The following is a 13,921-nucleotide window of genomic DNA, read 5'->3' on the forward strand; positions in this document are numbered from 1 at the left end:
TCCCTCTCTTCAAAAAACTCACTACGGTGCCTTCCTGGAAAGACTCTGGAACTTGACCGCCATCCAATATAGAATTTAGGAATAACAAAAACAAATCAGAAAATGAACTAAAGAAGACCTTAAGAAACTCCGCAGGAAGCCCATCCGGGCTACAAGCCTTGCCATTTGGGAGGTCCATTACCACCAACTCCAATTCTTCCTTAGAGAATGGACTCGCCATTCTCTCTTGGTCTACTTGTCAAAGAGTGGGCAATACGTATCTACCTAGAAAATCAAAAAACGTTTGATGATAAATAATATGATGCTGACTATAGATCGTTTGGTAATGAGAGAACATTACTGGGCCGATTTCTGCCGACTCTGATGTCTCTCTATGTGTTATTGGGCATTTTACAGAACGTATCAAATTTGCAGCGGCTTGCTCTTTAGCCCGCCAGGCTAAAAATTTACCTGTGAAGTTACTTTCTCCATAGATTTTTTGTGTTTGTCTATGAAAGATCTCTTTGCTCTGGGCGAAGAAATTGGCACTAAGTTCCCGCTTAGCTTCATTTAATTGGTTTTGGACGCTGCTAGAGGGGTTACATTGTCGTTGCGCATTTAAAACCTGGATTTTTTGTTGTAGTGACTTTCTTATCCCTCTAACAGAAGACCAGTCTGCTGCATCTTTTCCTATAACTATACCCCGGATGAAGGCTTTCAGAGAATCCCAGATAATATGGAGAGGAGCCGTGCCAGTGTTGCGAGCAATAAAGTCTATGATCTCTGATTTTAGTAGGGCAACCCAGGTTTCATCATGCAAATGTGTCTTATTAAATACCCATCGTTTAGGTACTCTGATATTTTCCCCTAGATCAAACTCGACAGCTAACATTGCATGGTCAGAAAAACCATTATGTTAAATTTTCTGATAGGAAAAATTAAGTTGCCTGGAGACAAGAAAAAAGTCAATGCGAGAGGACGACTTAAACCTACCAGACCAACAGGTGAAGTCTTTTTTTTTGGATTTTGTGTTCGCCAGGGGTCACACAGGTCAAGTATTGCCATATTATTGGAAATCGATGTAAGTGATTTAGGTTTAATCTGTTTTTTGAAAAAGTTGTAGAATCTAATTTAACACTCATAAGAATATTAAAATCACCTCCAATAATAATATCTCTTCCCACCAATAGCAAAGACTGAAACAAATCATCATAGATCCGGGAATTATCATCCACTGGGGCATAAAAACTAACAAAGGTAATCGGCCTTTGTCTATTTTTAACTTTACATGTGGCCCAGCAGCATCGACCTGAAGAATGTCCGCACCCATATTTTTATTTAAGAAAAGCGCAACTCCCTGTTGGGATGCTGTAAACGAAGAGAAACCCCGATATGAGGCCCATATTTTAAACATAGAGAAATCATCTATTTTGGCAGCTGGGATGTGAGTCTCCTGTAGCATTATTACAGCAGGATTTTCAGTTTTCATCCATGTCTCTATAGCTCGCATTTTTTCTTATTTTTTAATCCGTTGACATTAAAGGAAATTATTTTAAGACCCCTACTAATAGACATTCATAGTTATAAAAATAGACATTTTTCAAAGATAATGCACATTTTCCATTATACTACCCTTCCTTATGGTGCATATGGATGGATGACGTTACAACGCATACTTTTACAACGCCTACCTTTACAACACAATTTTTACACCGCAACAACCATTACAACGCATACCATTACAACGCATGCCATTACAAAGAATTCTTTGAAACTACCTTTACAACGCATTCCACTACAACGCATACTACATTTACAACGCATACCATTACATTGCATGTAAGGTGAATTGAATTGTGTGTCTTGTAAAGCGCACTGCTACCCGCACTGCTACGGCGCTATAGACCGCTGGGGAACCCGTCCTGGCTTTCCCTGTGAGATAGTCCCTCCTGGGAGTCTCCAAGGTGAAACCAGGCATCCCCGGCGTTTGTGGGGGGCCGTTGTGGAGATGAGGCAAGCTAATGCCCAGAGTTGCCGAGTGTGATCTCTGGTTGGAGTAGGCACCGATGCGAGAATTATCGAGTCTGCTGATCCTGGTCCAAGACCCTGCCGCGTCGGGAATCGAACCCTGGTCCCAGGCCGTTCTCTGCTCTCGGGTCTGCCGCCTCTAACCAGTGAGCCACACCACTCCACCTAAGGTAAGTATTGGATAGTGTAGGGGTAAAAATTACTATTCTAACTCCAGGGGGTGCAACAGTAGGGTAAGTGTTGGATAGTGTAGGGATTAAAATTACTATTCTAACTCCAGGGGGTGCAGCAGTAGGGTAAGTGTTGGATAGTGTAGGGGTAAAAATACTATTCTAACTCCAGGGGGTGCAACAGTAGGGTAAGTGTTGGATAGTGTAAGGGTACTATGTGTTGTAATGCTATGTGTTGTAATGGTATGCGTTGTAATGGTTGCGTTGTAAATGCATGCGTTGTAATGGATGTTGCGTTGTAAAAGTTTCGTTGTATTGGTAGTGCGGTGTAAAAGTTGCGTTGTAAAGGTTGTTTCCCGGTACATATATCTGGCCAACAAGGCGCATAGCACGAAAAACTCAAACAACGAAAAGCACTGAAAACTCAATTTTTTTTTTCTTTTCAACCCCTCCACCCGTGTTCCCCAACACCGCCTTCCCCTGACCCTGTGGCCCATCTCCTACTCCTACTTTGCTACCCCACGCCGGCCACAGAGCCTTAACCCCTAACATTGAGGTGTCTTGTTATTACACCCCTTAACCACCCAAACATCCCTCCCCGACCCTCAACCCCCACCAGAATGAAAAAAAGAGCCTATACAAAAATGGAAACCAAACTTTTTTGAATTTTCGAAACCTTATGGAAATGTTTTTTTTTTTTTGTAAAGTCAAGTCAAGACCTTCTAGCCACACAAAATCTTATTGAGCAGCTCCTGTGCTTCATCGACATCTGTCAACATGTAAAATTTGCCCTTGACTAGAACTTTTAATTTTGACTGCTGAGTAATCATAGCTTGGGCACCCTTGGCTCTGAACTGCTGAAGAAGTTTTACGAATTCCTGCCTTCTCTGGGCCGCACCAGCGGACATGTCTGAAAAAATTAGACACTTGTAGTGGCTTTGGCGTGAACTGTCTCTGTTTAATAGCTCTAGATAAAATTGTCTCTTTTGCACGGACATCCGCAAAGTTCATCAGAATAGTGCGGGGAAGTGTAGAATTAGGAAAGCGCTGGGCCGGAACCCGATGAGCTCGGGTGATCGTTAAGTCTCCCTTGAATTCAGGAATTACTTCATGCTGAAGAAAAGAGGTAACCCAGTGAACCATATCCGACCCCTCTATTCCTTCCGGAACCCCTACTATTCTTAGATTGGATCTTTGGTTATAATTTTCCAAATCATCCAGTTTGGTTTCTAAAGCCTTAGAGGGTTTGAACATGATTTTAACATCCCTCTCAACCTCCGTCATTTGATCCTCCAGACCTGAGATTCTATCCTCAGCCTATTGAAGACGAGCAGGGAAAGTGGACACCAGATCCTCATTTGTCCAATCATTGATGTATCACAGTCAGCTCAGTTTTTTAAAACTGTTTCAATTCCCTCACCTCGTCTAAGATCAAATTCAACATGTCTTTGACTGACATCTGGAGCTCCCCCACAGTCTCAGTATCCATCCCTAAGATTGGGCTAAATGGATCTGCAGCATTCACAGATTTGAGGTCAAGTTGTGGTACTGTAGAATTAACTGAAGCATTCTCTCCTTTACCTACAGATGGTGAGATTTTTTCAACAAAAGGTGAGAAGTTAAATGGTATTATATCAGCTGACTTTGATGTTAAGCCCATTATTCCGGAAGGAGCCATAACTGCAGATGTTACTGGTATTTCTAAGATATGGCTTGAGCCCGAAAAAACTACGGGCTGAACTGGGCTACTGGGTACCACCATGCTAGGCTTTTTCTCGAACAGAGGAAATTGCTTCGGGATTTTAAGTACCACAGGCGTCTGAACTTTTCTATCTTCTATCAGGCCGTTTGGGATAGATAACTCGGTCTAAGCCGCCTCAGAAGCAGTTTGATTTTCCATTCCCTCTGATGGCTCCTCCGATGCCAAGTCACCTGAGCTGGTTAGAACTGGTAAAGGTATAGATGTGAGGGGTTCATCCAGCTCATCTGAGCTCTCAGAGGAATGGGCAGAGACCTCATCCTTATCCGCCCCTTTATCTATCTGTTTAGCTGCTTCCGCTGCCTCTCTAGCTTGTTGGTGACGGGCTCTTGCTTTAGTACGCGCATTCAAAAGTTTGCCCATACTATATATATATATCAGGTTCTCTAGCAATATCTTGGGACGAACCAAATGAGGACTTACCCAAAGGCGCCAAACGTTTTGGAAGCAAAGGGCAAAAGACCAGAAAAAGGCCTCAAATCCGCTGTCAGCAGTCTCAAATCAACAAATCCTGGAATCCAGAATGCTCCGACTGAAGCTTAAGTGTTGCTCCAACTTTCACAAAGCCCCAAGTGTGTACAGGGCATCCCGTTGCTACAAAGCGCGTAGGGACCCAACACCCCCACACAGCGGCCGCGCCAGTTGACAAAAGGCTTACGGCGGCGGGCGCGGGGGGGAGATTGGCTCCGGATACCAGGGGGGGGGGAGACCGACTTTAGACACAAGAGATAAGGGATAGCCCTCAATGGATGCCCCTTAAAACAGGCAGCAAACTTTCATATGGGCTTATCTACACAGAAGAAAATACCATGCCCGGATTTAACTGCATCAGACTGTCAATCTTCAGTAGTCTCTCATCTACGAATCCTTCGTAGATAATTAACTATGCATTTGGCAGGGCGAAGCAAGGCTTGTTGTGCAGTTTGTTTCCCTTCCCTGAGTGCCCGCAATTCCCACAGAGCCGTCTGAGGGACGGAGCCTCCTGCCGCTTAGGGTACTGGGACACATAGTCCCTCCCCCACAGCAGCCGCGCCAGATGGCAGAAGGCTTGCGGTGGCGGGGGGAGACCGGCTCCGGATACCAGGGGCGAGAGAGTGCGTCCTCTTGATGTTGGCTATGAATTCCAGGTAGGTCTATCTTCACCAGCAGCGCATAAATGTTTATCACGTTGCAGTCACGCCAGCCGGTTTAACTGCTTGTTAGCATGCTAGCATCCGAAGGCAGAGTCCGCTCAGCAAACACAGGCACAAAAAAAAAATGGGAGCAGTGCGAACGCCAGCTAGCTGCCGCCATCATCCTCTTGGGGGAGGAGCGAGGGAACAGGATGCTCAGGTGCTAGGTGGAGGCATGGAACTCCACCGTAGCGGCAGGTCATTTCTCAACCAAGTACCGATTTTAATACACGTTTGTTATAATTTTTGCACTCTGCCCCTCACTCACGTATGACATTGGAGTGAAAAACACCTCACGCTACTCTCCTGAGGTAGAGTTGTAGCCCACACAGTGCACCTTGCAGGCACTTTGTGCAAGAGGGAACCCAATGATGAAGCATGTCCCCCGAGTGGTGAGTGAGGGTTCTCGTCTTTAAGAAGCAAATGCCCTATTCCTTATAATTCAGTTACTCTGTACACTTTGATTCATATGTTAGCATTTTACCATTAGGTTACCTTTTGTGAGAATCACACCATCACACGCACAGCCATGCACAAGTACACAATCCCCGTGGGTCACTTGTGCACCAGGATGCCTTAAGAGAGCGTGCAGCGGTTCTGTGCAGTTGGTCTTTGCTTCTAGTCTGCTCACCCGCTCTGCCTTCAACTCAGGAGTTGAGGGAGTTTTCGCTGCTTTGCTTTTAGTCTGCTCACCGCTCTGCCTTCAACTCAGGAGTTGAGGGAGTTTTCGCTGCTGGATTGAGCGTCTCGTTGGGGGAGCTTCAAGACCTCCTCTTAGGCCTCCATGCAAGGCAACCACAGCATCCGCCTCACAGGTCCAACAGCATGTGATCTGTTATATGGGGGCAGAACACAGATACCGACTACAACATAGCAGTCCCCAATAGCCATGAGCTTATGCCATCCACCATGTTGTACTTTGAGGCACAACTACTGTTGCACATTGGTGTCAGATGTCTAAGCCTCAACATTCAGAGATAAGGCAATGCACGCATTAATGAAAGCACACTCAGAATATACGCCACTGCCGTGCCCTTACATGGGATTTCCCAGATTACCCCAATGCAGACGATACCTGAAGCCCACGACTCAAAATGCAATGTCAATGCCCATTACTCAATTTACATTCGGAAGTACAGGTAGGGCAAATGCATGACAGCTGCACCCAACACAGAGGCCACTTACAAGCCACTGCATCACACTACCAACATCACAGCCCAGCGCTGGCCCAGGCTGTGAACACATGCAGCCACTCACAGCCAAAGTCACCCTTCCAAGAATACTCACCCCTAGCTTGGTGCTGATGCTCCTTCAAATGTGTATTCAGCTCAGGCTGTGTCACGCCCAAGATACGGGCCATTAGTGGTGTCATGCTTTGCGGCGTCAACCTACCAGTCTGAGGGAGCAGCCCCAGTGTCATCTCCGCCACGTTCTTGCTCAGCCTGCAGATGTCATCCCACCTCTTGTGACAGTTTGTGCGCTGTTGGTTTGAGACACCCAGAACCCGTGCTTTGCATTCAATTGCCCTCCACACGCTTTATGCTGGTGTACTTTGAGCTGCAGGCATGGGAGACAAGAGGGGGAAAAATCAGTGACACAGTGTTATGTACAAATATCTGTCAGTACAGGAGCATGATACTAACTCATCCCAAATTCACAGATATGTCTAACAGAGACAATACAGCATCTCACATAGTATATTAGCATGGCAGAATCATACGTAAATGCATGAAGGTATGAGGGTGGGCACAGTACCTGCCCATCTCATACACATGCAGGATGCCAGCACAGAAAGGTATGTGTATGCTGCCCACATCTACTGTCCATTTTTTAGTTGAGCAAGACATACATTACATATCAATATATGTTTGGGGTAGACTCACTGTGTCCAACACTGAGCAGCCCTCAATGTCCTATCCCTGTGAATGGGTCACTGTGTCATGGGTGTCACATTGAGGGACATGATGTTACAATCCCACACCATTCTCACAAGACCTGCCGTGTGCAATCTACAGGGCTGAGATGGCTCATTGGTGGAGAGTACCGCAAAAAACACACATGTAACACTCTGTACATTCAGTGATGTGTCCTTGCCAGATTGGGCGGTGACTGTGCAGGCCAGGTGGGCTCACACTGTGGTTTAAAATGGGGCTTCATAAATATCACATGAAGGGACAACATGAGAGCGGAAACAGTGCCTACACATGACAGTCAGTACACATGCTGGTAGAAATGGAGGGTGCTGCACACAATAGTATGACAATCTGCTGTGTCATAGGTGAATGCCCACCAACAGTGTCACCCTTGGGTAAAGAAGTCCTGAGCATAGTGCTGAACTGGAGATGATGTACAATTTTGAGCCACACATAATTCCAGACCATACCCTCTGGACGAAAACCCCAGCTAAGGTCACAGAGGAGCCTAGGCAGGACATCAGGGACCCACACAGCCATTCACACAAGCAATCACTGTCCTGACTATTGCATTACCAACTTGCTGCGTCACTGTATGGCTGACAAGACAATACATGTCCCTCCAATCTTCATGTGCAGGTAGGGTGACGTGTGAAATAGGCTACACACACCTTTCCCTAGGAGACAGCATGCTAGGCAGTGCATGACACAACCCCACATTCTCAGGCACATATTTCAGCAGATCAACTTCATGTGTGTCCCCCACTGCACTCTCACTCCCACTCTGGAAGACTTACCATGACATTTGAAGCACCATATAGCCTCGGATACTGTTTGAGCACCTCGTCCACCAGGACCTCCAGCTCCTTGGTGGTGAAGGGACTGGCACGGATCTTCTCAGTCCTTGGCATAACTGTGGCCAGAAGACAGGAGCAGCAGCAGTTGGTGTTGAGGGGCGGCAGGCAGCAGGTCCTGGAGTCAGCAGCAGTTGGAGTTGAGGGGTGGCAGGCAGCAGGCCCTGGAGACAGCAGCAGTTGGGGGTGAGGGGTGGCAGGCAGCAGGCCCTGGAGACAGCAGCAGAAGCAGTTGGTGTTGAGGGGTGGCCGGCAGTAGGCGCTGGAGTCAGCAGCAGCAGCAGTTGTTGGTGAGGGGTGGCAGGAAGCAGGCCCTGGAGACAGCAGCAGTTGGTGGTGAGGGGTGGCAGGCAGCAGGCCCTGGAGTCAGCAGAAGCAGCAGTTGGTGGTGAGGGGTGGCAGGCAGCAGGCTCTGAAGTCAACAGCAGTTGAAGTTGAGGGGTGGCAGGCTGCAGGCCCTGGAGACAGCAGCAGAAGCAGTTGGTGTTGAGAGGTGGCAAGCAGTAGGCGCTGGAGTCAGCAGCAGCAGCAATTGTTGGTGAGGGGTGACAGGAAGCAGGCCCTGGAGACAGCAGCAGTTGGAGGTGAGGAGTGGCAGGCAGCAGGCCCTGGAGTCAGCAGCAGCAGCAGTTGGTTTTGAGGGGTGGCAGGCAGCAAGCCCTGGAGTCAACAGCAGTTGGAGTTGAGGGGTGGCAGGCCGCAGGCCCTGGAGACAGCAGCAGTTTGGGGTGAGGGGTGGCAGGCAGCAGGCTCTGTGAGCTGTGAAAATGTGGGGTTCTTTCCCCCACATATATAGCCCCCGGGGGTCGTTACAGTGGTTCTAAGCTGCTGCAATTGGTGTTCCAAGTCAGCCTTTTTCAAATGTATCCAATGACCGGCTCCACTGTGGCGGATCACGCCTACCATGATTTTCAAAACTTGCATTGTGCTACCGCGATTGCGGTTCCCATTGGCTGTAAGGACATGGTCGATGGCGGTGACACACTGCAGGGGCCAGGCGGTAGCTACCGCAATATGGGTGCCATACACTGCCATGAATTACCGTGATATTGGTGGCGGAGCATGCCAACCACCAAAATTGAAGCCTGTATTCTCTGTTAAAGAACCAGAAACACGTGTCTAGAGATCAGCACTCTCTGCTCCAACTCTGGCGAAACACTGCAGCAAAGCAAGCAACATGAGACTGCATTTACTATAATTCCAAGGGCAAACCTTGCTGGGTGGTGAACCGGTGTGCTCCCACCCCTGTTTCTGTTTAAAAGTACTCCTGTGAGTCATGGAGCTGGCGAGCTCGTGAAAGAACCACCCGCGCACCAGTGAGAGGTACCTGACCTTATGTCATGTTTGGCAGCCTACTCAGCAAACCCCAAATTTGAAGCCTGTAATCTCTACTGAACGGTTAAAGAACCAGAAACATGTGTCTAGAGATCAGCACTATCTACATTCCAACTCTGGCAAAACACTCGTCAGCCCTGCTCCCGCCTTCCACTCCTCTGCTCCCGCCCCCTCCCCTAAAGGTGACCGCTGCAGGGAGCGCATGTGATTCCTTGACCTCTGGTCAAAGGTAGCACTCCTCCCAGCAGCGCCGCTTGTCAGTCGATTCACCCGAGCCTTGTGCCTCTCTCCCCTGGGTTTGAGGCTGCTCTGCTCTCTCCCGGTGTTTGCTGCCTTTCGTCCTTACCAACACCTATTGCTGCATGACTGCTGCCTGCATTGGTCCGTATTCTGCATCATTCACTGTCACTATACTTTGCCTCTCTCCCTGTAATCGCTTCCACTCCCCGCCACGGTGATACTACTGCCTCTTGCCCCTACTGCCTCTTGCCTGCTCCCTGCCGCCCACCTTTTCTGCCGCCATTCCCCACCCCCTCCCGCTGCTGCTTCCCTGAGGCCCTGCCCCTGGACCCGATTGGACACCATGCACCCGCCTCCCAGCTGCTCCCCCCTCCTTAGCCCCCTCTTATGGAGCACGCCCGTCTGCGCCCAACCGCGCCTGGACCACGACCAGTGCCAGAATCCCTGGACTTCGCGAACACCACAACACCTGACTCCGCTACGACGCCAGCACCCTCTAAGCACTCAACGCCGGCCGAAAACACACCTGCTTCCAAGCCGCCCGAAACAGACTCAGGGACCTTTCTCCCTCCACACCTGCAGCTTCACCTGCGACAGAATCACCACACCTCCAAGGACTAGACCCAACCACCTCCACTGCATACTCCTCAACACCCGCTCCGCACACAAACACGCCGTCAAGCTCTGGGATCTGCTCGTCATCTCCGCCCCAGACGTGGCCTTCCTGACCGAGACCTGGTGGAACGACTCCTCTGCGCCCAACATCGTCCCATAGCCATCCAGGATGGCTACAAAATCACCCGCAGGGATCGCGTCAACGTAATCTGAGGAGGAATAGCCATCATCCACAAGTCCACCCTCAAGGTCTCCACCCACGCAGATGACACCCTCAACACTGCTGAACACCTGCACTTCCGGATCCACACAGACCCCAACACCACCCTCAGAGGAACACTCATCTACAGACCCCCCGGACCCTGAGCTCAATTCAGCGACTCCATTGCCGACCTCGCCAGCACCCACGCACTCGCCTCCATGGACTACATCCTCCTCCGGGACCTGAATTTCCACCTCGAGAACAACGATGCCAACTCCACCACCCTGATCGCCAACCTCGCCAACCTTTGCCTCTGACAACTCCTCACCGCACCCACCCACGCCGCTGGCCACACACTGGACCCCGTCTTCTCCACAGGCACCCAAGTCACCTTCAACCACACCACCGAACTCCACTGGACCGACCACCGCTGCATCCATTTCACCTTAAATAAACCATCCACGCACCACCGCACCCAACAGCTACCTCGCCGCTGCTGGAGAAAAGTCACTGAAGACCAACTGATCACCACCCTTGCCCACAACCCACCCCCGACACACCAACCCAGACACCGCAGCCTGCAACCTCAGACAGTGGATCGACGACTGCGCCAACACCCTCGCCCCACTCAAGAAACCCTCCAACAACAACGCCAGCAAGAGAGCCACCTGGTACTTCGACGAGCTGCAGACCTCCAAACGCGCATGCCGGAAACTGGAGAAGATATGGCTCCACGAACGCACTCCGGACAACCACACAGCCCACAAGGATGCCACCCGCAGACATCACCACATCATCAGATTAGCCAAGAGATCCTCCTTCAAAGACCACCTGGATAACAACGCATATGACAGCAAAGAGCTCTTCTGCTTCGTAAAGGAACTCTCCAACCCCAGCGCCAACGCCAACGACATACCGCCCTCACAAGAACTGTGCAACTCACTAGCCATCTTCTTCCACCGCAAGATCGCTGACGTCCATGACAGCTTCAACACCATGACCGCCCGACTACGCCAGGCCTCACCTGCCCTGGGAACACCACCAGCGACCTCCTGGTCCAACATCAACGACGACGAGACACGTAAGGTCATGAACTCCATCCACTCAGGATCTCCGTCAGACCCATGCCCACACCATGTATTCAACAAAGCAGATGCTGCCATCGCACCCCAACTACAGAAGGTCATAAACATCTCCTTCGAAACAGCGACATTCCCGGAAAGCTGGAAACACGCCAAAATCGACTCCCTCCTCAAGAAGCCCAAGGCAGACCCCAAGGACCTCAAGAAATTCCGGCCCATCTCCCTGCTCCCGTTCCCGGCAAATTTAATTGAGAAAATTGTCAACATACAACTGGCCCGCCACCTAGACGACAACAACATCTTGGACCTGTCCCAGTCCGGGTTCAGAAGAAACCATAGCACCAAGACAGCCCTCATCGCCACCACAGACGACATCAGGCGCCAACTCGACAACGGCAAAACATCAGCCCTCATCCTCCTGGACCTGTCAGCCGCCTTCAACATGGTCTGCCATCGCACTCTAAAGACATGCGTCCTAGAAGCCGGAATCCAAGAGAAGGCCCTTGACTGGACCACGTCCTTCCTCTCCGGCAGAACCCAGACCGTCCACCTCCCGCCCTTCCGATACGAGGCCACCAACATCACCTGTGGCGTCAACCAGGGCTCATCCCTCAGCCCGACGCTGTTCAACATCCACATGGCTCCTCTCGCACAAGTGGCACGCCAACACGACCTCAACATCATCTCCTATGCCAACGACACCCAGCTCATCCTCTCCCTCACCAAGGACCCGCACACCGCCAAAACCAACCTCCACGAAGGAAAGAAGATAGTTGCCGACTGGATGAGGAACAGCCATCTGAAGCTGAATTTGGACAAGATGGAGGTACTCTTCCTCGGACCCACCCCCTCAGCCTGGGACGACTCCTGGTGGCCAACCACACTGGGAACAGCACCAACACCCACTGACCATGCACGCAACCTAGGATTCATCCTCAACTCCTCCCTCTCCATGTCTAAACAGGTCAACGCTGTCTCCTCCTCCTGCTACAACACCCTCCGCATGCTCTGCAGGATCTACAAGTGGATCCCAACTGAAACTAGAAGAACGGTGACACAGGCCCTCGTCAGCAGCAGCCTGGACTATGGCAACGCACTCTACACAGGAATCCCAGCCAAACACCTATGACGACTACAACGCATCTAAAACGCCTCCGCCCAACTTATCGTCAACATCCCCCACCGCAGCCACATCACCCCCACCTGAGAGACCTACACTGGCTCCCCGTCAACAAGAGGATCACCTTCAAGCTCCTCACCCACGCACACAAAGCACTCCACAACGCCGGACCAGCCTACCTGAACAGCAGACTCTGCTTCTACACCCCCACCCACCAGCTCCCCTCCGCCAGCCTCGCGCTCGCCGCTGTCCCCCGCATCCAACGAACAACCGCCGGTGGCAGATCCTTCTCCTACCTCGCCGCCAAGACCTGGAACACCTTCCCTACCCACCTACGGCAGACCCAAGACCTACTCGCCTTCAGAAGACTCCTCAAGGCCTGGCTCTTCGAGCAGTAGCGGCACCTCCTTCCCTCAGCGCCTTGAGACCCTCATGGGTAAGTAGCATGCTTTACAAGTAGTTTGATTGATTGGTTGGGCATTGGTGGTGACAAACCACAGGAGCCAGGCGGTAGCCACCGTGAATTGGGTGGCAGAGCATGCCAACCTCCATTTGACCATGTGTATATGCCTATCACTACCGCAATTGTGTCTTGGGCATTGGCGGTGACACACCGCAGGTACCAGGCGGTAGCTACCACGATTTGGGTGGCGGAGCATGCCAACCCCCATTTGATTATGTGTATATGCCTATCACTACCGAAATTGTGTCTTGGGCATTGGCGGTGACACACCACAGGTGCCAAGCAGTAGTTACCACGATATGGGTGCCATACATTGCCCTGAATGACCATGATTTGGGTGACGGTGCCCTTTGACGGCACCTATGGACACGTGTAAAAGGCCAATGTGCAGTTCTCAACAGTGCATAGTGGCCACATGATCAATGGCACATGATTGTGCATACAATGGTAATGTCACATTTACCTCACTGCTGACTACACATGCCATGTTTGTGTTTATGTTTTGGGACATTGCCATTTACTCCCTCACAGTGATGATTGTCTTACTGAACAATGTGCTGATTTGAGTGTACTTTTCCTGGCTCATGCACATACCTGTTTTTCTCACACAGATTATTCTCATTGTGTTGTTGATATGTGCCTGTTTGACTTACGCCTGAGGGTGTGGCAGGTCCTGCAGCTAGGTATGAGACAGTTGTGTTGCTGTTTAACACATATGCTGTGTGAGATACTCTCAGCCCTGCTCATGCATGATGTGGCCATATCCCTTTGGGCATTCTCATAGTCAGATATTGTTATGTTGGTACTTGCTGTGTGAAAGGTGGACAAGTGTACGACTAGTGTAGCTGAAGGTGTCCCTACATTTAAGGTGTGATGTAAGCTCAACTGTGATGCTATTCATTGTTGGTGTTGTGTCAGTCAAAATGCAAGATGTCAGACACATCTCCTGGAGGATTGCATTGACATGTGCCCTCTCTCATCTCACCTTG

The sequence above is a fragment of the Lissotriton vulgaris genome, chromosome 1_1 (genome assembly GCF_964263255.1).
Source record: "Lissotriton vulgaris chromosome 1_1, aLisVul1.2, whole genome shotgun sequence".
In the NCBI taxonomy this organism is placed as follows: domain Eukaryota; kingdom Metazoa; phylum Chordata; class Amphibia; order Caudata; family Salamandridae; genus Lissotriton; species Lissotriton vulgaris.